Source organism: Gymnogyps californianus, chromosome 25, assembly GCF_018139145.2.
Source record: "Gymnogyps californianus isolate 813 chromosome 25, ASM1813914v2, whole genome shotgun sequence".
Lineage (NCBI taxonomy): Eukaryota > Metazoa > Chordata > Aves > Accipitriformes > Cathartidae > Gymnogyps > Gymnogyps californianus.
In genome coordinates, this window is record NC_059495.1 from 1930565 (window position 1) to 1954276 (window position 23712).

Here is a 23712-nt window from a genome sequence, read left to right on the forward strand (position 1 = left end):
AACATATGGAGGCACACTGTCGGCACGTTCACCCTCTTAGCTCTGCTTTGGGAGCAGAGACAGAGGACTCTAACACTTAAAGACAACCATGAATTGAAGGTAATCCATCAGGCAGGCAGGGGCACCTTCAGAGACTCACAGGCATGGTTGTGAGCCAATGACCTCGACGAAGCCACTGGCTGCTCGTTTGGATGCCAGAGAGTTTCTAGTAGCAACTGGCAGAGTCTGTTTCTGCTCTGTGAGCTATATTTAGCTATTTTTAGGCACCAGGCAAAGAGGAAGGGAAGTTCCTGGCATCTAAAAGACAGAGCTGTGGAGAAAAAAACCCCTCTACGTAAGCAGCCAGCCTGCTGTTATCAGAGTATGTTGGTTAAACTCTCCCCAAGGGGATAAAGGTGGGAATTCAATATAAATGGAAAATTAACAATACCAGGGAAAGGTACAAATGTGGAAAGAAATGCGTTAAGAGAACCTCCCAGTGAGTTGAAGTGAAGCAAGAGGTCTGTAGCCATGTTACTTTTGGGGAGGCAAGTGGAAATACTAGCTGGGAGCTGCACTGAGCCTAGAAAGAGAACATGATATAAAAGTGGTTCTCCAGCTCCAGAGAGAGGTGTAATTTGTACTCATTATTCATACTCACTTTGTACTACTAACAATATTTCTTGGTGCTCAGTTCTTGTAAGCACCACTTCTCCTCCAACAGACCCTGGTGGTTGCTCAGGATGGTTAGCGCAGTACACGTTCATACTAAGAAGGTATCTCTGTCTGAAGTACCAGAAAGAGCTGTAGCTGTAACATGATGAGCTGGGGTGTAAAAGGAGGCTGCACCACACAGTGAGGCTGATAAAGGAGCTGACCCCCACCCCTTGGTTGCAGCCCTGCATGAGTACTTGTGTAGCCTGGTCTGCTTGATCTCAGTTGGGATTTCTGGTACTTATGTGACACGCACAAAGTTATCAGACTCTGTCCTGGGAGCTTCCTTACCTTGTAACAAGAGTAAGAAAATACTACCATACCAATATTCCTTCTCCCACAGAGACGTAATCAATCCCAGTACCTCAGACTTTGCGTACAACCCTACAGTAGCAAATTAGCAATATCAGGTCAAGCGTTTGCATGGTGAAGGGTAAGAGGAAGCAAGGAGGAACCAGGTTTCGTTTTTTTAACTTTCAAGAGAGTTTTATAAACTGTAGTTACGAATAAATGGTCTGAAAATGCATTAAGAGTCCCTAGCTAGTGCCCCAGTGAACCTGTACTAATGTTTTGCCTCTAAAGCATTTAGAAATGTACGAAAAGTGTTATTCAAATAAATAAATAATAGCTCTCAGATTGTTTTGCCTGAAGAACTGCATACACTTTGCATAGGCCCTTGCATTCACAGCCCTGTGTTCCAAGCCCCTCCTTGGCAAGCAAGGGAGAGAAGAGTGGGAGGGAAAGGACTCATTAGCAATGCTTCGAGCCAGAAGTCCAGATGGGATCTGAAGCTGAGCAATGTGGGAGACGTGGCTTAAGGTTCAGTCTGCATGAAGGGTGCATCTGTTTTTGTCTTGAAAGTATACCTTGACTTCACCTGCCAACTATATGCATCTCAAACTAAATGAGCTTCCCCTTATTAAAGTGCAATGTATCCTAGTTTTCAGTCCAAGTAAGGCTTCACACAGGGAAATAGACATCTGCTGAGCATTTGCACATGTGTTAAAAAGGGAAGACAGCACTTTTCTGCCCTCCAAAAGCAAATTCAGTACTGTTGAAGGGTAAAGCACACAGTGAAATAGGAGGGAAGCAGCAACATCAGGCAGTGATAAGCAGGGATATACATGTTTTCCATTAATACTCTTGCAGCTAGGAAAGAAGTCGCATCGTTCTACCACTGAGAGCAATAAACCAGCTTAAGAAGGGAGGCTGCAGAAACTCCATCCCTTTCTGCCCTGTAAAAAAACCTGCTTCGGTTCAACCTGATGCAGAGCTCTCCAAGACATAAAATCCTTTTCTGTTATACAGAAGATCATGGTCATCACAAGTCCTTCCAGCAATTAAGCAGCTTCTCTCCCCAAATTTGCAGATTTTTTTGTTTGTTTCTTTATCTAGCTGAAGTTGAAGGGAAAGTGGTTATTTACCACAACAGCAAGAATGGTTATGTAAAGCTTAGAACTTTCCCCTCCTATTTTCTCCTACACATACAGCAACAGCTCATGCCAGTGCCAGATGCCACATGGTTTTCGGGGTGCTGCATTTACATATTTTACAAATGTACAAAGCTGTAATACTACACGGTACGTTATTCATCAAAACGGATAGTCCAGCACGATCAGAGCTCTTCCAGAAAAAAATGAGAAAATTGCCTTTTCTTATCTGTAATACAATATATAATGTATACAATGTTAATACAATAGAATGCAAAATGTGTGATACGATGTCTCTGTAATACATTCCCCTGTCGAAGCTGAGATTGATTTCTGGAAGGACAGTCGCTCACCTCTTTCTTTTCCAGTCCCTGTCCAGTTCAAACATTTGGTAACTATTTTCTAGAATGCCCTTGCAGCCTCACTGCAGGAGCAGGTCTTTCAAGCACCCAAGAGCGAAACATATAATGCTGGACTACATACTCAGTAAGACCCAACATCTGATTACATTTATGCAAATGCCTATATTTATTAGCATAACAGAAAGATTGTTCTACTGCCTGCAAAGAAACGAGCCCCTTTATTCAAATAGATATGTCAGTTCTGAGCAGTTAATAAGATCTATTTGTAATCCATAGGTATGCACGATAAAATCAGGATACTTAGCACTTCTGTTGGCAGAGGAACTGCTAGGAATATTGGTAGCAGGCAACTTAGTGCAATTATTAAGAGAGATATTTAAGTACTCTTCAGGGTAATTCTTGATAGTGGCAAGGGAACCCAAACATACCCAAAATCTCATTCTAGTTTCAGCTGCCAACACTGTTGATTGTAGGACCCAGTAGGATGGTGATGTCCCTGCAAGGCATCCAGCCAGGGTCAACCCACCACACCAGACGAGATCCATAAGGCGATGAGGAAGAGAGAGCTTGGCAGAAGAGAAAGCGCCATCATCATCTGCTGCCCTAGGAATAGGACATTGAGGACCTTTTAAGGCTAAATGCGCCTGTCGTCTTGGTTTAAGAACTCGAGGGCATTATAAACTTAGATAAAAGTTTGGTTAGACACAAGATCAGCTGCAGCCTCCCATTTGTGGCTGCTCTCTCAAGGCTTTAGGTTTATTTAACTTGGTTTTTATCAGCCTGAGAGAGGACTAGGCTGGGTTGCGCTGAGACAAGGAAATCTCACTTTGATTTACTTTGTGGGGGAGAGCAAGCTGGACAGTCACGTGCATCAACTTAGCACGATTCATGACAACTAGTCTAACGAGGAACCAGGAATACCAAATGCAGACCCTAATATACAATACTTCACTGCCTCCCATCATGCTTGGGAAAGTGTCTGGGATCCTGTAGTGGACACTAGAATTGCTGTTTCATTTTTCCCTAATTAGCTATGAAATTATGTTTGCAACCTGCTAAAATGCCCACTTAGACTGGTGGGTAGCAAGCATTTGCCCATCTGCCAAGAGGTTTTCCAGCTGACATTTATCTAAATAGAGAAATCAGACTGCTATTCACATCTGATTAACAAACACAGACCCTAGTTAGCCCATCTGATTAAGATTCATTTGAGAAATCACTTCAACACATACATAAAACCATCACTCCTTTACTCATTGATGATGATGACGAGAAAGAAGAGCAGCCCTATCTCACTCCAACTCTGCAAAGGAAAAGCATAAATGGTTAAGGGCATGTTCAGAGCAAAGGCTCGAGCCACTGCTAGGGTAACTCCACTGATTGTGTGATTTTTCCCACCAAGGAATTTGTTGCAGAAGGGCCATAGTACAAACAACCAGGATTGGGGCGAGAAAAGTCGCCATTTCTTACCAGCCCACCAGCACTGTCTGCCTGTGTTCTCTTAAGATTTGTAATTACAGCATAGGAGATAGGTCTTGGATACGTAGTCTTCGGGGTCTAGATTTTACTTCCCTGAGAGAATACAGTTGAGAATGAGAATCTCCGTCTTCCTGAACAGATACGGGGGCTAGGCTGCGAAATTCCCCATGACGTAGGAAAGACTCTCACATTCAAAGCTGCTTGAATTTCACTGTCATAGTACCTACTTATAGCAGTATGCCACGGACCATTGCAGTTCTCCCATGAGACTTGAGCATTGGAGAAAGTTGTTGCTTCAGTATTGCTAAATAACCCTTTGCCTGTTGTTCATATGTTTCAATGCAACAATTACTACAATCAATTTGATTTGTAACGTGTCCTGTCTTGTGAATCACTGAGTTATTAACCTTAACAATGTCAATGAGCTGCTAGCATAATTGAGTCTCAGCAAATTAAGGTTTGCAGTAATTATTAAGAGCTGCTTTGTACACAGGAATATATTAATACGTTATTGACGCCAAGCGATTATACTCTTACAATGAGAGAAGAATTCAGAGTGACTGTAGCAAAAGATATAAACCCAATCTGAGCAGTTTCACATGACAGTAGGTATGTTGGTATATTGATTACAATTTCCTTATATTTCTCTTGTCATATTTATATAGCACTGAGTAATTTAATATGGTGATGCAGAACTTCCATTTATTGGCCTGTTTTCCTCCCAGATAACAGGCTTTGACAACCAAAGTTTCTCTGTGAGGATAACATTCAGTCCCAGTCTTTTCCAAGGGTATGAATGCCAGGCAGGACTGAAGAAATAAAATGGGAGAACACCACATACAGCATATTTTAGTGTAAAGGCACAACCTGCAACCTGATGCACTTACTTTCTTCAGGTGAGTCACCAGGGGAGTTATCGCTGTTGTTTATATGAACACTTGTATGCCATTAACATTTTTACTTTAACTAAAACCATATTGAAATTCAAAACAAAAATTTTGAAATGGCTAAAAACCCATTAAAAAAAAAACTTAGGAGAGAACTGAAATCCCAACAAATACGTAATATGAATGACAAATTTCATAATGGCTCCTTCAAAAAAAAACAATTATCTGGAAGGATTTTAGAACTACACTTATACTATATCAATAGGGCAATCTGCTCTGTCAGTTATACGTGTAAAAATATAAGTACCAAAAAAGCCCATAATTTCTTTTGTCTGCAAAGAATTACCTGCAATCATCTAAGTTGTTTTCAAAGGATTCAAACTGAGCTAAAGGAAAAGAAAAATAAAGTGGAGAAAAGAATGTTCTGGTGAAAAATACAATATTTGAGTTGGTTGCATTAGTTGCTTCTGCTTAATATTAATCTGAATTTACTATGTTGTATTGCACTCCTCTTACATATGAGTTACCTGTCCTTCTAGGCCTGATATTTAAAGCGCTGTCACACTTTTCTGGTGAGAGACATTATTTCTCTGTACAAACTCACCTTCCTTAAGAATCGTGACAGTGAAACTGGCTATAGGAAAGCGAGAGGCAATTCTTCACCTGCAGAATATGATTCTACTATCTCCATTTAGAACAGAAAATCTCCCATTACCTTGGCTGTGCATACCACGCAAAAAAGCTCATTTCATTTCCCAGGCAGGGCTGGATTTGGGTAGATGTGATATCAGCTAGAAGTAAAATATTTATGCAAATATTTCTTCCCAGGGCAATCTGTATTTTTAAAGCTGTCTCTTCACCACAGATATAATGTCTGACTGTCAGCACTTAGTCTGCTGCCGGTCTTCCTAGAGGACTCATCCTTTGCTAATGGTAAAGATCGTTAGTGTCGCTTCCAGGTACTAAAGATTCTTTTAAATCTGTTTGGTCTGTTGATGGTGATTATTCCTTTCCGCAGGCTGGGCCCGCAGGAACAAGAAAATTGGCCGTATTGTCCTGGGGGGGTTCTGTGGCACAAGCTAAAACAGAGAAGATATAAAGGGAAGGGAAAGCAAAACCAGGTATCTCAGTGACAGCTATTCTTTTGATAGTGTGAACACTTTCCAGCTGCTCCTTTGCTGAGGTTCTCTGCAGCCTTCATTGGTCCTGATAATCATTATTGTCTCTGTAGTCTGTGAGCAGCTAAGAACAGAGGGGAGCAGATATTGCAAGGACTCCTGCATATTCATCCCTTACTGGCAATCATCCCAGCTCTCCACTTTTCTCCCTTGTCTGTACACTATTGCCCCACTGTCCTTAACAGAACTTCTGGTTCTTTTTAAATTAAAATTGCAGTTAAAATTCCCTGTTAAAGTTGATGGGATAAGGACGGCAAAGAAAACCCTGTCACAAGGCTGCCAAACACATCAGCGCTGTGTCTCTCGTTCTGAGAAAGATGTTCCCTAGCCAGCTAGAGGCAGCATGTGTTCCCTGTCCAGCCTCCCTCTCCTCCCACTGCGAGCCTTGCACACAGCCCTTCCTTCAAGCCCTGCTAGGGGTGACCAGCATGTCCAGCATGCTTGAGCATGTGGGGTTCCCCCATGCTTTCAGGTACCTCGTACGCAGGGTGAGAGAGACTATCCTTAGTATAAAGTGTGGCCACAGCCAGCCCAACCACACACAGCTTGCAATGCAGGAGGAATCTTCGCCTTAGCAAGGAATCTAATTATAAGGGAAGGGATTAGGATGAGCTCTCAATTAGATCATTATGTTTTCATCTGTCACAGAAGCTGAGTCCTGATTTCTGACAAATATATTTGCAAGTGAAGTGAGTGGGCCCTGGGAACCATGAAAACTGGGGTAAATAGAAAATTTGGAAAATGCCCCTTTCCCTCTCTTTTGACCCCAGTGAGATTCTTCATCAGCTCTCCTAAGCACCGTTGTTAAGAGCCTGTGTAAGAGAGTTAAACTAATTTTGAAGAACAATAGGCATTTCCAATGACATTTAGCAGCAGGCATATTCACTGTACCTCCCTGAGCAACAGGAGCTGTGGAGGAGTTATCTGGATATTCAAGCACATAGCTGAGGTAAGACTGTTTACAGACAGTTTTGATGACAGATGCTTTCTTTGTCTTAGGACAGATATTAACCTTGCTACAGGCTCCCAGGGAAACAATTAATGTGAGTAAATAAGGTAACCAAAACCTGTCAGAATAGATTTCTGTTCTGTGAGTAATCTGTGTTGCAACTACCTATGGTACTAGTCAGGTAGAATGCTAATACATTGTTATGGGAATGCTTCCTAGGCCTGAGATACAGACTTCAAGGTGCTACTTGCCCCCCACTCCCCCATCTCCAAAGTGCTTGCTGTCTAATAGAGAAAAGAGATAGCATATGGAGGCATTAGAAGTCTGAGTTAATGGAAGGGGGTAGTGGTGGGTGCACTGGACCTGATAAACAGAGAGATGATGCCCTCACAGTCACTCAAAGAGAGTGGCAGAGGCTGCAACTGAAGCCAGCTTATCCCAGTCCTGTGTCTCTAAAATAAGGACTTTCGTAAGGGGCTTTGCAAGAGCCAGCAAGTGTTTTTGAATAGACCTAGAGAAATGTCTAGTGGGGGTGAGACAGTGATACTTTCTAATTAGGAAGAAAAGGAATTGTTTTCTATGAGTTCCCTCTATGATGTCATCCCTTGTGAAGCAGCCAAAAATATCAAGGCATCCTCACTTAGAAAGGAGCACATTGTTCCTTGTGTCTCTTGGCAAAGGAGAGGTGAGGAACAGGTCAAGCATGAAAACATGCTGTAATACCCCACATGCCCCAGCAGACTCCCCTGGGCACAGAGCATATCTGTCCAAACATTCACCACCCAGACCAGGGCCACCAGCTCCAGGTGAATCCCAGCTTCTCTGGTTGTCAGCTGGGACCTTCTCAGGCTCAGTCTCGGTCCTCTATAGTAGTGAGGAAATATGCTGCCCCTAATAAGTGGTGACATGGCAATTTTCTCCATCATGTCAGTTGTCAAGGGGGCCAGCAGATTCCCCTCACAACGTAGGACTTCACTGGGAGCCTCCATGAGACATGCTGAGGAGAAATAAATCAATTATGAAGCCCAGCATCTGTGGTCTGCTTCACAGCAGCTGCCCAAAATGTATGACAGGCTCTTATCCATACACTGAGCTGCAGGTCAGGGCTGGGAGAGCTGCAAAGGGCAAGGGAAAGGTCTTGTGGAGTGATGTTGGTGATTACAAGGCCTTACTAACACTTCTGGCTCAGTGTTGACAGCCTCCCTTAGAATAAAAAGCTCCAGTGATGCATGCCTAAGCAATGTGGTGGTGTCATTCCACTACAAATGGCGCTCGGTCCCCCAGCTGCCCCTCTCCCTGCTGACGCTGGCTGCCAATGGAGGTTATTTGAGCTGAATTGCTGAACAAAGCCTGCAGCTTAGGGGTTGTTCGCTGTCAAAGTTGATAGCTTATACCCAGGCCAAGCACCTGGTTTCTAGCCGTTACAGTATGGACATACAGTATATATCCCTGTTTAATTAAAGAAGAAAAGACAAAGCTGATAGAAAGCATAAGGAAAATCGTCTTGTGGGATATATAATCAACTCGGGCATTGAGTGATACTCTGTTCTGAGCACATGGGCCAAGTGATCCCACTCAGAAATTTGCTCTTAATTCTCTGAGGCCTACTCATCAAAACAGCTTCCCCCCCCCGCCTTTGTATTCTTCACTTACATCTGTTGTTTTTAGAGGAAAAAATGCTTGTACAAAAATTCCATGGTTTAGAAATCCCTCCTGAACTTAACCATCTAGAGGATTTGAATCTCTGGTTTCTGGGGACATGTGTTTTGGCCAGATGCAGGGGGGCTGGTGCTGATGCCCTAAGAGTTAGTGGCTGTCATTGGATTTATAGGCTTTAATTTTCTCTATTCCTCTTAGCATTCATTTACTGACACCACTAGCTGCTTGCCACCTTTATTAGTGCAGTCAGTGGGCAACTTTCCAAATCAATTAATGTTATTGTTTCATTTCTTAGGGCTGTAAAATCACAAAATTTACAAGAAATATGTAAGGATATGAAGTATGCCATAGAAGTATGGCAGAGATGGAGAGTAATTAGATCAGCTAGAGCCACTGAAATCCCATCTGCTGAGCATGTTCCATTAAAATACCTTTCTCTTTGCTTCAAGAAATATTAGCAGCTTAAATATCCCAGGAAGTTGGGAGGAAAACACAACAAAATTTCATATTAATTCTTCTCAGATATGTTTTAAGGGGAAATTGCAAACAGTTTTTCTATATCAGGGTAGCTTTTTCCCGTTAGAGCCTGTATCCTAAGCAGGGCTTGGCATTGAGATGGGGAAAGCAGACCTGTTGCAGGAAGTGGTCTTGACACTGGTTTGGTGTTCTTCCCCTTTAAAGAACACCTTAAAGCAAAAGTTTGAGGGCACCAGCTAAGCGAAGCCACAAGAGGTTTGCCTGGGTGGGTCCCTGGAGGTGGGATCTCTTGTGAGCTGACAGCAAAGAGAAATCTGCAGGGACCCGAAAGGCCTCCTGCTTGTGGAGGGATGGAGGGGTTGGGCTTGTATCTGAGACTACCTAGAGACAACAACTGATGGTATGAGCCTGTGCAGACATAAAAGAGAAGGCTTTCTCTGGCCTGGAGGTTCCCTAGGCTAATGATGCCTAGGATCATAGCACAATTTAGGCTAGATGGGATCTCTGGAGACCTTTAGTCCAAGCCCCTGCTGAAAAGCAGAACCAACTATAGCGTTAGATAAGTTTGTTATGCTGACATGATGGATAAAGAACAGATAGGATAAAAGGGCAGCAGCAGAATGGATGGGTGTCTGAATGCCCATTCTCACATCCAGTTGCTGGACTACCCTCCGTTATCTCTCAGTACAGTCTCAAAAGCTAGAGCAATCTTTAACTTTGCTATACAGCAGCGAGAACTGCAGGGAGTGTTCGCAAGCTGTTACAGCTCCAGCACACGTTGCTTCCATTCATCTTTTATCCTCAAAGAATAAATAGCCTGAAGGGCCTATAATAATGGTTAAATTGTGCAACGTAAATTAAAAGCAAGAAGAAAGAGCAGAAGCCACTGATACAGTAGAAAACATCTCTCTGCAGGCAGGATTGAAATCAGCCATCCCAGAATCCAGCTGAGCTTGTCACTGCATTGGCTTTTAAAGGTCCTTTTGCATCAGCACAGCTTATTTTCTCGGTAAGCTGAAGGAATGAGAAATTCTTTCTCCGACCTTTACTCTTGTCTATCTAGATTATATTTTGCAGTAGAAGTCTATGATACATCACATTACAAGTCTCATCACATTCAAGTGTGTGATCGTATAATAATATACAACCCTGGCTATTGGGTGTCACATTAAGCCAGGTACACTCTCTGTGTGCACGCAGCTCTATGTGTGTATGTATTAATTCAAGAGCCAATATGCTTTTCCTTACCAATGAATTTGTTTTGCCCAGCACTTCAGATAGATCACAAGTCGCAAAACTCTGTCCTGCTCTTCTAAAACTCTCTCTAATGGCTCCATTTGAAAAATACTCTTCTGTGCATGCCATCTACCTCATGTTTGGTATAGTTGCATGCTATTGTACAGCAGCTACACCTTGTTTCTGAGGTGGTTGCTTTTCAACTGTGTTAATGTCCTCTCTTTGTAAGTTGTGTATCTGACTGACTTGCTCAGTCCTGGATCTGTTTCCCATAACCACAAAAAAGTGAACTACTTAGGATTTTTTTATTTTTTTTAAATCATCATCTTTAATAACCTAATTTTGACTGAAGAGGCAGATAGCAATTCAAGGATTATCAGAAGGAACAAAGAGGAGGTGTGGTGTGTTTAATGGTTTTTATTGTTGTTTTCTACCTTTCTCTATCTTCAGCGACATCACTTTTCTTTCCCTTTCTTTCCTGAATCAACTTTAGCAGTGGATAATTAGATCAAACACCAAAAAGTCCAGTTGCAGAGTTCATGGCATCATTAAGCGTCAGGTTAGGGGGATTATTGCTAGCAAGTGATTTTAATTTGCTGCACCAGTCAGCAAAGGTAAAAATGATATCAATATGTTTGTAATCTTGTGTTGCTGCCTCAGTTATTTAGTGTGTGTGGAAGGAATAAATTGTGGAACAGGCTCTTACAGTGTTAAAGGACAAAGATTAAGCAAAAGAACCGCCTGGGAATTTTAAGTATAAGATGTTTGTATCTAAATGTTTAACATGTAAATTTAACAATAAAGTGATGCTTGAAGGAGTTACGTGCCAATTTGTGACAGGAACATTAGGTTCATCTGAGCTGAAGTGTTAGAGCTTAGCAGTGATTCAAAGACATCTTTGTGCTATATTGCTAAGCAACCCCATCCTCAGCTTTGTGGCTTGTTAATATCACTTAGGCCCATTTCAGAAGCAAGCTGCAAAAATTAAACTCCTGATTTAGGGAAGAGGATCAAGGAAGCATAAATGTTACTTCCATAATCTGTTGTCTGCTTTTAAAGGGGGGTTACGAGTGGCAGCTAGTGGGATGGATTGGAAGTAATAGCCTTTTACAGTCAGCAAGTTTTCTTCCTCAATGTTCAATGCTTGAAGCTTTTGGGATTATCAGATTCCAATAAGAAAAGGAGAGATTGATTTTACTTACTAAGTGGAGAAACTAAGCCTGCTCTTTCTGCTGGCATGGGAGCCCAGTCTCTGAGCAGAGGAGAATCTCCTCTGTGACAGCTCCGCTCAGGGCAGCATCAGCCTTCCCTCCTGCAGTCCGTGTGGGCCTCCATCCCTGCACTTTGCTTCTTCCCGTACTGCTTGTGAGGTCTGATGAGGAGACTGAATCTCAGACTAACTTGGAGTCAGATAGGGCCTTTGGGCTTTGCACCAGAAACAGAGCTAATAAATAGGGAGCTTATCACAGGAGGTGAGGTTCTGGCTTTTGGAAAATTTCAGTCCACAAAGACAGAAGCGAGGGGGTAAGGCAGCATAGGAGAGGGGAGCCAGGACACACAAAGCAAGAGAAATGCATAACACAGTAGGAAAGGAGATAAGAGGATCTGAGGGTGAAGAGCACACACATGGTGGCACTTGCTACACATGAATAACAGTATATTGAATTTCCCTCTAAGATATCCAGGCCCATCCTGTCTATGGCCCACAGCCACCACCCACCTCAGCTGCTTAGTGCATTCAGGACAAAAGCAATCAGTCTACCACGCTCCAAAGACAGCAATAGTAGGACCAATGCCTCACATAGTTTAGCTTAAATCAGTTTTCATGCTGATTCAAATTGCTTCAGTGACAGAAGCCAGGTGGACCCACAAGATGGAAGAGTGACTGAAAAGATGGGATACTCTTTTGTTTGGTCCATAAGAGGCATGAGTAAGTGTTACATTATCAAGGTCAGAAAAGGTAAGCTCCATTTACCATGGTTATGCTTGTCTTTACAACAGGGCAACTCAGCTTAACACTTTTCTTAAATTGATTCCCAGATGACTTGGTTTGAATTGGAGGTATGAAATGAAATAAGAGCACCCACACTCCTTTGAGCACCAATGAAGCAACACTGTTTTAAAATTTTGTCTTTGAATAAATCATGCTGGCCTTCTAGTATATACAAAAAAATCAATCACTCAGGTAATCTTTCTTCGCCTACACCTGGCATGATCCTTCTTATGGAACACACAGCGGCCAAAGGGTTAAGGAGAGAGGAGCAGTGGTAAATATGGAATTCAGGGTAACTCTTTGGGCTGGGTAAGTCCAAAGAGGAAAAATACAACACTGTATATATGCATCCCAGGTACTATACTGGAAACCCAACTGCAGTTATACCAGGGATTAATTTAGTTCTCAGGTATCATATTTTATTTCAGAAGAAAAACAAGGCGGGGGGGGAATGATGTGAACATTTTCCTACTAATATTATCAGACAACTATAGTAACCATGGCAACAGGAAGACCAACGTCTCAGAGATTGTATGTCTGGTAAACATATTCTCTAGACTTCCATTTATTATGGTATTAAATAGCATGTTTGCGCTGAGTCCTAGCACAATATATTATTACATTATCGTCACCGAGGGCCAAATCTACTGGTTGAGCATTCAGCAGAGTTACTGGTCCTAAATGCAGAAATAATAGCCAGTGGTCCAAAGACTCCTTGTGGGAAAACAAACATAGCTTCCACAAATATTCCTGTCTCCCTGGGAGGTTTAGTTTGGTGAGGTCTGTTCTCCCTCTAGTGTCCTGACAACTGGGGTAAGAGCCTACCATTGCCTCCAGCTCCAGCAAGAAAAGGCAAGGGCCCTTCACAGGCAAGATTTAGGTTCAGTCCTTGTCCACACATAGTTGTGGTGGGTTTTGTCTGAGCTTTTCTCCCAAGGACTAGTAAGAGCTGGTGCCTGACTTCGGAGCTGGAAGACCATTTTGATCCCTGCTGTTCATCTGCACATGAACAGAAGCCCCTGCCTGCTCCCCAGATGTGCTGCAAACAATTAGCAGAAAAAACAAGAGAGTTCACACTTCTGTGAAGTATTGGCTCCAGCTGTTATAACATAGTGCTTTACATATTTTCCCAGTATAAATGCTGAAAAATATATTTCAATAGTTTACTACTCTCCACCTCTCCTCAGCCCTGGTTGTATTGCCAAAGATGAAACTGGAAAAGTGGTAAATCTGATGCCTTGTGTAGAGTGAATGTAGAACTGGGCAGCTCAGGGGCAGGAGGTTGAATCCCCGTAACTGTTGTTCAGTGCTGAAAGTACTTAAGTAGATGAAAGGAGATCTCTTCCTGCATGGCCCCACTGTGTGTGTTTTCCTAAGGAATGCGTAAGTCGACGCTGCCTCTATCCTACTAGGCTTTATGAGCGGACAGTCTCACCAGACCACAGCGTCTGAGTTTCTGTCAGTTTGATGGACGCCTCCTACGATGAATGTCAGTGCCCCCACCCCCCTGCTGCCCTGCCAACAGGAGCAACCAACCCAGGTTCACCTGACTCAGTCCCTGATGCAGAGCCAGAAGCAGCCATACGTACCCTTCCTTCCTCTAGACCTGCCTTTTCACAGGGCTGTAGGCAACCACCTCAGAAGCAATGCTGAGCTGAGCTGGAGTGACAGGAGCCCTCAGCTCAGTAACTCCAGACAACTGGGCATTAGCTCAGTCCAGGTCCCTGTCCTCCTTGCCCCCATGACAACCCCTGTTATGTGAACTCTCTCAAACATTGGCATCATCTGTTTAAAGACGAACAGTGAGGTGAAGCCTTGCTCTTCTGCTGGATTCTCAGTACTCCAGTAGTTCGACTAAATATTTTTATCGGTGTGGTAAGTTACTTGAATGTAAACCCTCTCAAGAACTGAAGGCCAGGTCATTTCCTTTCTGCTCTAATCAGCTTTGGTTTATTCAACTTCAGGAGTTTTTTCAAGCTAGAGGCTCCATTCCATACTAATCTCCTAAGCAGACCTGTCAAGTTTCATGGTGGGGTCAAGGGGGGAATGAAGAAGAAATTCAAGCAACATGCAGTCTGCCTGAAAATCCAGATTGAACAGCTCCCAAATAGAGTCTTTGTCCAAGTTTATTTCCCTTCAGCCACTGGGTGCAATCAACAGATGTGGCCTCATTCCAAAGACAGCTTTTCCTAGAAGAGCAAGGAAAGGCATGTTGTTCTGCCCTCACTTTGCCTTTCTGCAACAAGTCTGTTTTATGGCTGGCTAGCTACTGAAGGAAACCTAAAAAGCTCTGCCTTCTGCTGCACTGCTCTTGGAACTATGCTCTGTTTTGAAAGCAGAACCTTGGAGCTTAGCAAAAGTTCATTGAATGCAGTTTCTTGAATGCAGCAGTAAAAGATTCATGCACGACTGTTTTTAAAAGGGGAAGAAAACACTGAGGCTCATGCTCATCTAATAATCAAATTAACTGTAACTTGGCCTGCTACCTTTGTCTTGATAATTTTGACAAGTAGCTTTTGGGAATCAGACAATCTAACCCGAGGATCAGGCAGTCAGCATGTAGGCTTGGAACATGCTTTTCATTTTAAAAAATAGACTTTCAAGGGAGCCTGATTGGTTACAAAACAGAAGCGTACTTTTTTCTCTTTTTTTTTTCTTTAAGAATGCACATTTTTTATCTTGGGAAACCCATTGAGAAAAAGTAAATCTGGGGCACAAATAATAGTAGGACGCAAAAAGGCTCAGGATAGCCATATGGAGAGCAGGGCTGTTGGCATTGTGCAGCACTACAGCAGCCAGGTTTACTAACAGGTTCAATTCGATGTTTTGTTCCTCCATTTCACATTAAAAGTCAAACCTCTTACTGAACAAATTTCCCCAGAGGCAAGATCCTCTGAAGGTTTCTTGCCCCTTCCAATGAAATGTCTGCCTATCTCAGAGCTGAGGCTCTACCTGTGTTTCAAAGCAGCCAGCAAAGAGACTACTTTGGACTTCAGTACATGCTGGACTGGGCTCCGACTGGCCGCCTTCGCAAGCTGTAGCTAGCTGGCAGGTACAATTCAGGGTCTCTTGCTGTCAATGCGAGGGGGAAGCATTCAGCAGGGACTGAAAAGGAATTGGTTCATCTATCAGAGTCTGATATTTCAAAGTTTGCTGGGCAATTATCAAGAAAGGGAGAGCATCACTTTTGCAAAATTGAATGGCCCAGATTAGCTGCCAATCGGCATTTAGCGATTTGGAACGGACCAGGGATGGTGATAGGCATGGGAAGGGGCTGTGGCAGGCAGCCAAGGCACGGAAGTGAGGCTGTTGCTGCAAAACCCACTCCTCCCTCACTGGAAACGTATCTAAGTGAGAGGCACAGCTGGCCACGTGAAAAGCAGGGAGTTGAAGGAAAAGTCTCCTATGTACCCTCTTAGGCTTCCTCGTTACTGAACAATGGAGAAAGGGAAGAAACTTTCTGCCTTTCTGCTTATCCTGCCCTGTACGAGTTCACAGGAACACAGCTGCCAAAAGTGCAGGCAAAGAACCCTGGCTGAGCTATCATCAAAAGGAGTGGGGGTATGCTTCTGTATGATTTACCTTCCCCCCCCCCCCCGTATTTGTTTCTCTCATTTTCCAATTCTCTCCACTAGATATAAAACCTGTTAGTGACCTCATGAAAGCTTAACATAGCAGGGAGATCTGACAATAACTTTTGCTTTCTATGGCTTTTCTGAACCAAACCTTCTCTCTCCCTAGAAAAAAAAAATTCTTCTCCTTCCTTGGACTTTTCCCAAGTCTTTCTCATTCTCATCTGATTCTAAATTGGGACCACACCAAGATGCTTTACACGGTGAGCATTGACTCAGCATTCAATAGCAAACGTGTTCTGATTTTCTCCCCTTGATTAATTTTGTTAGAGAGGTGATGAACTCCACCTCTGACCTCCCCTCCCTGCCTGTCAGTTGGCTTTCACTGATGCAGGCAGCTTTTAAGCAACTCTAGTAACTCAATCATCCCTGCAGAGCCTTTTTGCAGCTGGGAATAGAACATCTTTTGTCCACAATGGGGAAGTGAGATTAATGACTCTGAGTGGCCCCAGTGATTTCAATATTCATGTTGGGGGTAGATGTGCTAATACTGATAGAAAGACCTACAGTATCACACTGCAACATTGCTAATTAACTTCACCTATGGTCCCTGAAGCCTATGCTGGGTAAGCTCAGTCATGTGGGAATGGTAAAATTGCTTTGCTCTTTTTTCATCCCCTTCGTTTCTCACAGATACCACTCTATTGTTCCAGTGTCCACAGCAATGCTTTTGAATACTGCTGCATTTTTGCAGTCTAGACTCTGGAAGCATCACGCTGCCTGCCTGTTTGAGACCTGGCCCTCCTTTTTGGACCTCAGGCTTCACCTCCTCTTGAAGCCTAGTCCAAAGAGCAAGTATCTCTCAGCCATGCCTTAAAGTTCAAGCTTTTAGTGCTCCAAGGACAGCACTCATGACTACATAATCTCTCAAGGTACACTGCATACCGCCCTGCAGGTCAGATTAGAGAGCCTTGCAGAGAGCGAGCTGCAGGGGAACACAGCTCAAGCAGCAGGCAGAGCACACTTTGCAAACCAGGGAAGTGCCCATGGAGTAAAGCACACATAAGTGTCACCAAGGCATGGGGGCTAGGGCTGGCTATGAAGCAGTCATGTGCAAAGCTCTAACGGCGTGGTGTAGGCACAAACTCCTATCTCCTCTCCTAGTGCTTAAGAAACACTGCAAGGAGCACCTTTCCAAGCTACAGAGGGCCAGAGGTACACGCCTGAATGTGACTTCAAGAAGCCACCTATAAGCTCAGGTAGGATTTTTCTCATGTATTCTTACTTGGGAGCAACAGGCCCTCCCCACATACCCATCCCATCTATTCCTGTCCAGGTCTCTTGTCTATCACGGTCAGTGTGGGCAGAGCTGAGCATTTCTCTAGCTTTTAGTAATTTTGCTGCCAAGGCTGCAAACCCTCCAGGCACCAATAAATGAATAGAGCTCCCCTCCTATCTTCTCTAATCCACATCCTTCCTACTCAGTCACCTGCCAGTATTTTTTACCTTCCCTCTAGCTCCCTGTTGATGACTCTGTAATGTTTTCCTGAGCAGATTAACTCTTTGCTGCCTGAACACTGGAATTAATTCATTCATGTGTCCAGTGACAGCACCTGGAAGCCTTCAATGGGCCTAGAAACCCCTTTGTTAAGCACTGTGCAAATAAGGACTAAAAAAAAGCAGGTTTTGTTCAAAAAGCTAGCAAAGAACTTAACTCTGTCCAGAGCTTGATACAAGAAGTGGGAACTTTAAAAAGGCTACCAGCCAAAGTTTTGGTTTTGCTTATAACTTATAAAAGTCCTAGGATTTAAAGGACAGGAATAAACAGAATTGTGGAGAAATTTACACTCTTTTTTTTCTATTAATAGCAGAGGGTGTTTAGATAGAGAAACAAGGAGTCCTAGAAAGAGCTGTGGGAGCTGACAGTCATATAATTTATTTGGCCAGAGAAGCTATTTATCAAAAGGGACTACTATTAAAGATTATAACAGTGTTTGGAAGACCAGACCTTACTGTGCAAGGCTGGCTCTGCAAACCCTTACTCCTGAGAGGCCTGCTAGCACTGCCAGGTTGGCAGGTCTAGAGGAATGGAGCTAAAGAAAATCTCAGCCCCTGGTACGTTCTGACAACCTGCCTGCCAGCAGGATGCCCTCCTGCACCCTCCCAAGCTGCTTGCTGAGGCAGCTTGCCCTGCGCATCACTTCAGCTCCTGGAGGTCTTGGCTGAGCAAACCATGTAACCCAGTCTTCATAAGCATATTTACAAGAGCTGCTTTACAAAGCTAACAAGTGAGATGCATTGAGGCCACGTGGCCCCCTCTGCATGCTGCCTGGATCATGGCCCATTTGGTCACACCTCCAAGCAGAGCTGACAGCATCTGCGTTCAAAGTGAATTGCAAGGCAACTCCTCACTTGAGCAGACTTGGTTTTGTCTGTGGCTCATGAGGAAGATTGATTCCCACTGGGCTGACTGGTTGACTAGGCTTGGGCAGAGCAGATTCGCACATAATGAGCACAGGGGCCACAATTATTTTTTAGTTCAACTAGATGCCCAAGCTGCAGGTTATACAACCTTTTCTTTTCTTCTTATCTGTCTTGGCTGCTTGAAACCACTGGCAGGTCTTTTAGCTCACAAGTCCTTAACTTTGTGCAAACATATTCTAATAAAGAATAGCTCAGTAAAATCAACTCCTTGTATGGGATCCAATGTCACTGAGTAATTACCCTCACTTAGCTCTGAGACATGCCAATAGCAGACTTCTTCCTATTCCTGGAGGAGAAATATACAGTTTAACATGCCCTTTGGAGTACCGTAAGGCTAGCTGGAGCCTTCAGAAGGGAGCAGCACTGGCTGCATTCGATTTTGTGCAGAAGGGAAGTGGGGACAAACTCCCTACACTCTGTCCCAGAGGTATTTTGCCTTTGTCCTCCTGGTTGCTGTGGAGAACCGAAAGCAAAACAAATCTTTGTTTCACACATACCCTCCTCCACTCTCCTTTCCATTCCCGGTAGTTACGTGGGAAAGTTGGGAAGCGGCTGAGCCAGACCATAGCGCATTGCAGTTCTAAGGGTTGCTGCTAACTGTCTGTAATACCTTGCTGAAATATTTAGCAGCATGTTCAAGAGCAAGTGTGTGCGGGGGTGCTCTGGGGAAGGTAAGAGGTGGGAACAGGCATAATGTAGACGCCTAGAGAAATGAGGGCATCGTGATCAGGGAGGAATGTCACTCCTGCAAGAAACTGATTCAGATGAATTCATGTTGCTGAGAGGAGATGGGGGGGGGAAGCTAAAGCAGCTTTATAGACCTGTGTACTTCCACATACACAAATCAAGCAAGGGCTTTACTCATGATACAAATGGCAAAGGGAGCACAGCATACCTGACCCAGGCAGTGCAGAAAGGAGGAGCTGAGGGCTATATGCGGGAAATGGGAAAGGATCTGGGTCTCTGAAGAGATGCGTCAAAGCAAATCTGGAGGAAGTGAGAGAGGAGCAAAGAAAGATAGTTGAGTGGAAAGTAGGTGAAATTACCAAGCACAAGGAAGACTCCAGCAATCAGATGTCCCAGCGCAAAGTCAAAGGCCCCTTGACATAGTAGTCATTTTCTTTAGAAGAATAATCTTCCAACAATCACCTATAGAAAACCACCCAAAATCTTCACTACTTTATCAATAGCTTAACACTACCCCTTGACTCATCTGTGCTGCATGAAAACGGACTATCTCTTAACAGGAGATAAAAAAAAGGCATTACATCCAGAACAAGATAACCTGGCAAGATGGTAAGGCAATCAATTAACAGATAAAAGTGACAGTTCATTACAGCAAGCAGGTGCACTGTGTACTAACACAAAGGAGCTGGGTAACAGAATGTTCATTTAGGCTGAAGCCAGAGTACACAGGGAAGCCGCAGCTTGGGATTCAAGTACTCATGCACCTGCAGCAAAACACCAGCACAAACTCCTGAAGATCCCCAAAATGTTAGTGCAAATAGACGCTTGGGGGGGGGGGAATTCTTTTCCTGAAAGAAGATTAATTCTAGGGAAACATGAACTTTGATGAAGAACATCTGTTTCTCTGCAATGAGGCTGAGATAAAAATCTTCGGTTTAAATCAGTATTTTGAAACTTGCTGACAAACATCCTTTTGTTTTGAGTCAAGCTGATACATTTGTTGCATTTGTTCTTCCACTACAAAACAAACATGTTTATGTAAACAGAGCCAATGCACCTTGCGGTTCAGACTTTCTCCTGCACCATGCCTGCCTGTCTGTCCCAGATCAGCTCAAGCTTTTTCAAGAAACAATTTTTTATTAATCTCTTTTTAGATTAAGTGATTCCATTTAAGATTTTTTCAGTTAATTGTAGTTTTGATGGTAGTAGCAGGGGAACAACGACATTTTTCTGCCAGCCAGAATCCAGACCAAAAGGCAGGTTCTGACCGACAGAAAAACATTCCTAAAATGAGCCCAGGGTAGGCGACAGGTTCTTCAGCCACACCTCTTGTTCTCCTCCTCCGTTTTGTACAAACGGCACTAAGACAGGGAACTAATTTAGCCCAAAGCTGTCTTTCCTCCAAGAACACAGTCCCTCCCCACCTGCAACCCTTTCAGGCCCAGATAAGTACTGTAATTACCTGCCCAGAGCCATAACTAATATTGGAGTTAGGATTAGTGACTGAGAGTTGTAACTAGGATTTGTAACATCTTTGCCGCTGTCTCCAAGCTGGAGTGGTGCCTGCAGGCAGGCTATTAGGCAGCAGTGTCAAAGAGGGCTGAGTATTTCTATTCAACAAGCAATCCCACTTACTCTCTAATCGGCTAATAGACAGGTACAAATGAGGCAGGTTGCTTTGAGGAGAGCCACAAAAGACGACTCAGGAGCTTTAAAGGAAAAAAAAAAAAAAAATCCTTGTCACCCTGAGCGCTGACATGGGAACGTTTTGCCAAGAAGCTAAAGCACAAACACCCGCAAACCTGGAGACGGCAGTAGAGGAGTCAGTTCACAAGCTGTGGGGACGGAGCTGTTTTAGGGGCACTTAGTTATCAGTATTACTATCTCCATTTCTATAAAGACAGGGAGCAGCAGTGTCACATCTTGCCTGTCCTGTGTCATGCAGCCAGCAGGACAATTACTGCTGGCTACCACTAAAAACATTTATAATTTGATGTCTTTAGATCTTGTTCAAGTAAAGGTAATACTATTAAAGCCCAGTGACAACTCTTCCCCAAAAATTAAAGCGATGTATCTGTGGGAATGAACAGAAAGCTGCTTCTGCACCAACCCAGAGACCTAAGCTACTGATCTTCTCTCCTATCCACTGAGGAAAGGACAAGCTCTCCCCATAAAAAATTTGCCTGTCGACAAAATGTCACTAGAGGAAGAGAGAAAGCACTTCAGAGACCTACGCTTATCTTCAGTTGTTCTATATCAGGTTTTATGAATGTGGCTATGGACATGAGGAGTGGTGGGGAAGCATTGGTTTGGGACAGACTTTGCTCATGTCCCCCCATGTCTGCATGCAGAGTGCCTGGGGACCTCAGCAAAAGAGTCCTGTTAGTTTTTGTGCTACAGAAGCTGACTGTCATAGATGGAAAGGCTACTGAATCTCCTCAATAGTATTTCCTTTTGATGGTTCTGTATGCTGAGGTATTTCCTAAGCAATGGGACACAACACTAGTTGCTAGGAGAAGGAATGAGACTGGGACACTGAAGTAGTGCTGGCCATAGATACAGGAGAAAAACACACAAATGGCAAGTCTCATGCTCAGCTTTTCTCTTTTTTTTTCTGGGAAAGCTTCCAAGGTCAATATTTATATTCATATCAAGAGGTTTTCTGAACTCCACTTAAAATTAACAGCTAAAATTTAGCCATCTAAAAAGGCTACAAGACAATTTGTTGTCTGCCTGTCTCGGAGAGCTCTTTTTACAAGACTACAACTCAGGAGACTGCCGAGGGTGCGTGTGAATGCACCTGAGCATTGTGCAGAATTTAATACAGTTTTCAGTGATGCTCCAGTGTGGCTATACCATTTCCCTCTGTAGGTTATTCAGTGAGGCAATGCCCCAAATGTGGATGCTGTGTACAGCATCATTTCCTTACGTTGTAGGTGTACCTAGTTACAGAGTAGTAATTATGTAGACTGAGAAATCAGGTCTGTATGGATTATCCCAGTATGAGTTACACATGGACAACATGCTTTTCCCAAAAAGCCTGCACAAGTGATCCTCAGGACCTTGACACTGCATAGCAGGTAACACAGAGAAGTGTACATTGTGCTTGAATTTTCTAGAGTGTTTGCTAGTTTATGAGGATGAAATTAGTAAAGCTTATTAGTTTCAAAGTTAATTTCATTTGGGCTGAATATACACATTCCTTGGGCTCTTCATGCAAAATGTATGAATGACAAATGATGAATTTGAGACTAATCTTCCATCCCACAGTAATGGTGAACATCAGCAAAGTTCACCATTGAGTTTTGGTCTAGGGATAGACTTTGCTGCTGCAAACATCCAGATGGAAAGGTTGTCACAGGCTGCCAGGTTTGGGGGGAATACTAGTTGTATGACAGATTTTTAAATTATCATCACAGGTTTTTTTTTCCATTACAGCAGGTCTAGTCCTAGTCAGATGGGATGTGTGCAAGACCTGTGCGTTGCAGAGGTCTCAGTTATTAAAGCCTAGATGAGTAGTTTCAGCTTTTTCCTAGTAATGCAGCTTGTGAGGCCTAGAGTTGAAGAGTTTTTACTGGTCTTGACAGGTTTATGCTAGAAAAGATTCAAGATAGCAAATATTTACAGATGAGACACTAATCAGCCTCTGGCTTTCATAAGAAGACTAAGACACTGGCCCAAAATTATTCATCAGAGCAGTGGTAACAAGGTGCACCTGCATGTAAGATAACGCATATAGGACTGATGCTGGCTGAGGTGTGAAAAGAGCAGCCCGCAGAGGCTTGCTCTGGAGGGAACAGAGAGTGCTTCTCAAAGCTCCTGAGCACTTGAAGCAGCAATGTTCTCCTGAAACACATGTGAAATTCCACACATAATGAGCATTTTTTTTTATATCTATCATACTGGATTTGATATATATTTGTGACATATCTACACACACACTCATGCCATACTGCACTGTGGTCATTTAATTAGAAAGGGCTTGCATACAAATGGCTTCCTGAATTTCCCATTGGAAATGAGTGTCAGAGGTGGGCTAGAGCCCACTAACTGCAGGCCACGTCAGTGCTGTGCGCCTTGGATATGGGTACACCAAGGGCCGGCAGACACGGTCCCGTAACTGGGGGGAACTACATTGCAGGATGAAAGCAGAAAGCCCTGCAGCTTTGCCTCCAAGGATTACTGCTTGCAACACAGACATAACGGAGAACAAAAATCTGATGTTTACAGGATCAAAAACCTCAGTGGGATCAGATTTATTTTCCTCCTCTGCAGATGTAGTGGTTATTAATAGGAACAGCCAGGGTACTCTAGGAGCAGCTCTTACAGAGATTATGCCTCTGACTTCAGCTGATTTTCAGCACTTGCTTAAGCCCTCAGGAGATTCTCTCCTGACAAGCTCTTCCCCCTCGTTCGCCTCCCTGAGCTGACACAATGCCACCTCAGCCTTGTGTCCTCACTGGAAGCTGAGCACATGGGGGACCTTGGCAGAGAACAGTCTGAAAGACACAGTAGCATTTCTACAGAGAAAATATCCCAAACATTGCAGAGCCCAGTCCTTCCAGATGCGTGTGCCTCAGCTATCCTCACTGCAGTCATCTTACATTTACCAAGAGCACTAAATGG

The 23712-nt window shown here is 43.5% G+C and overlaps 1 long non-coding RNA gene across 1 annotated transcript in view; it reads right to left on the reverse strand.

Annotated features, from left to right (window-relative positions):
* Nucleotides 1-2414: 2414 nt before the first annotated feature.
* The window catches only part of LOC127025836 (uncharacterized), a 111642-nt gene continuing 90344 nt past the window's right edge, over nucleotides 2415-23712 (reverse strand). Inside the window, exon 3 of the long non-coding RNA XR_007767702.1 lies at nucleotides 2415-3088. This is a non-coding gene — a long non-coding RNA (uncharacterized LOC127025836). The remainder of the gene's footprint in view (nucleotides 3089-23712) is intronic.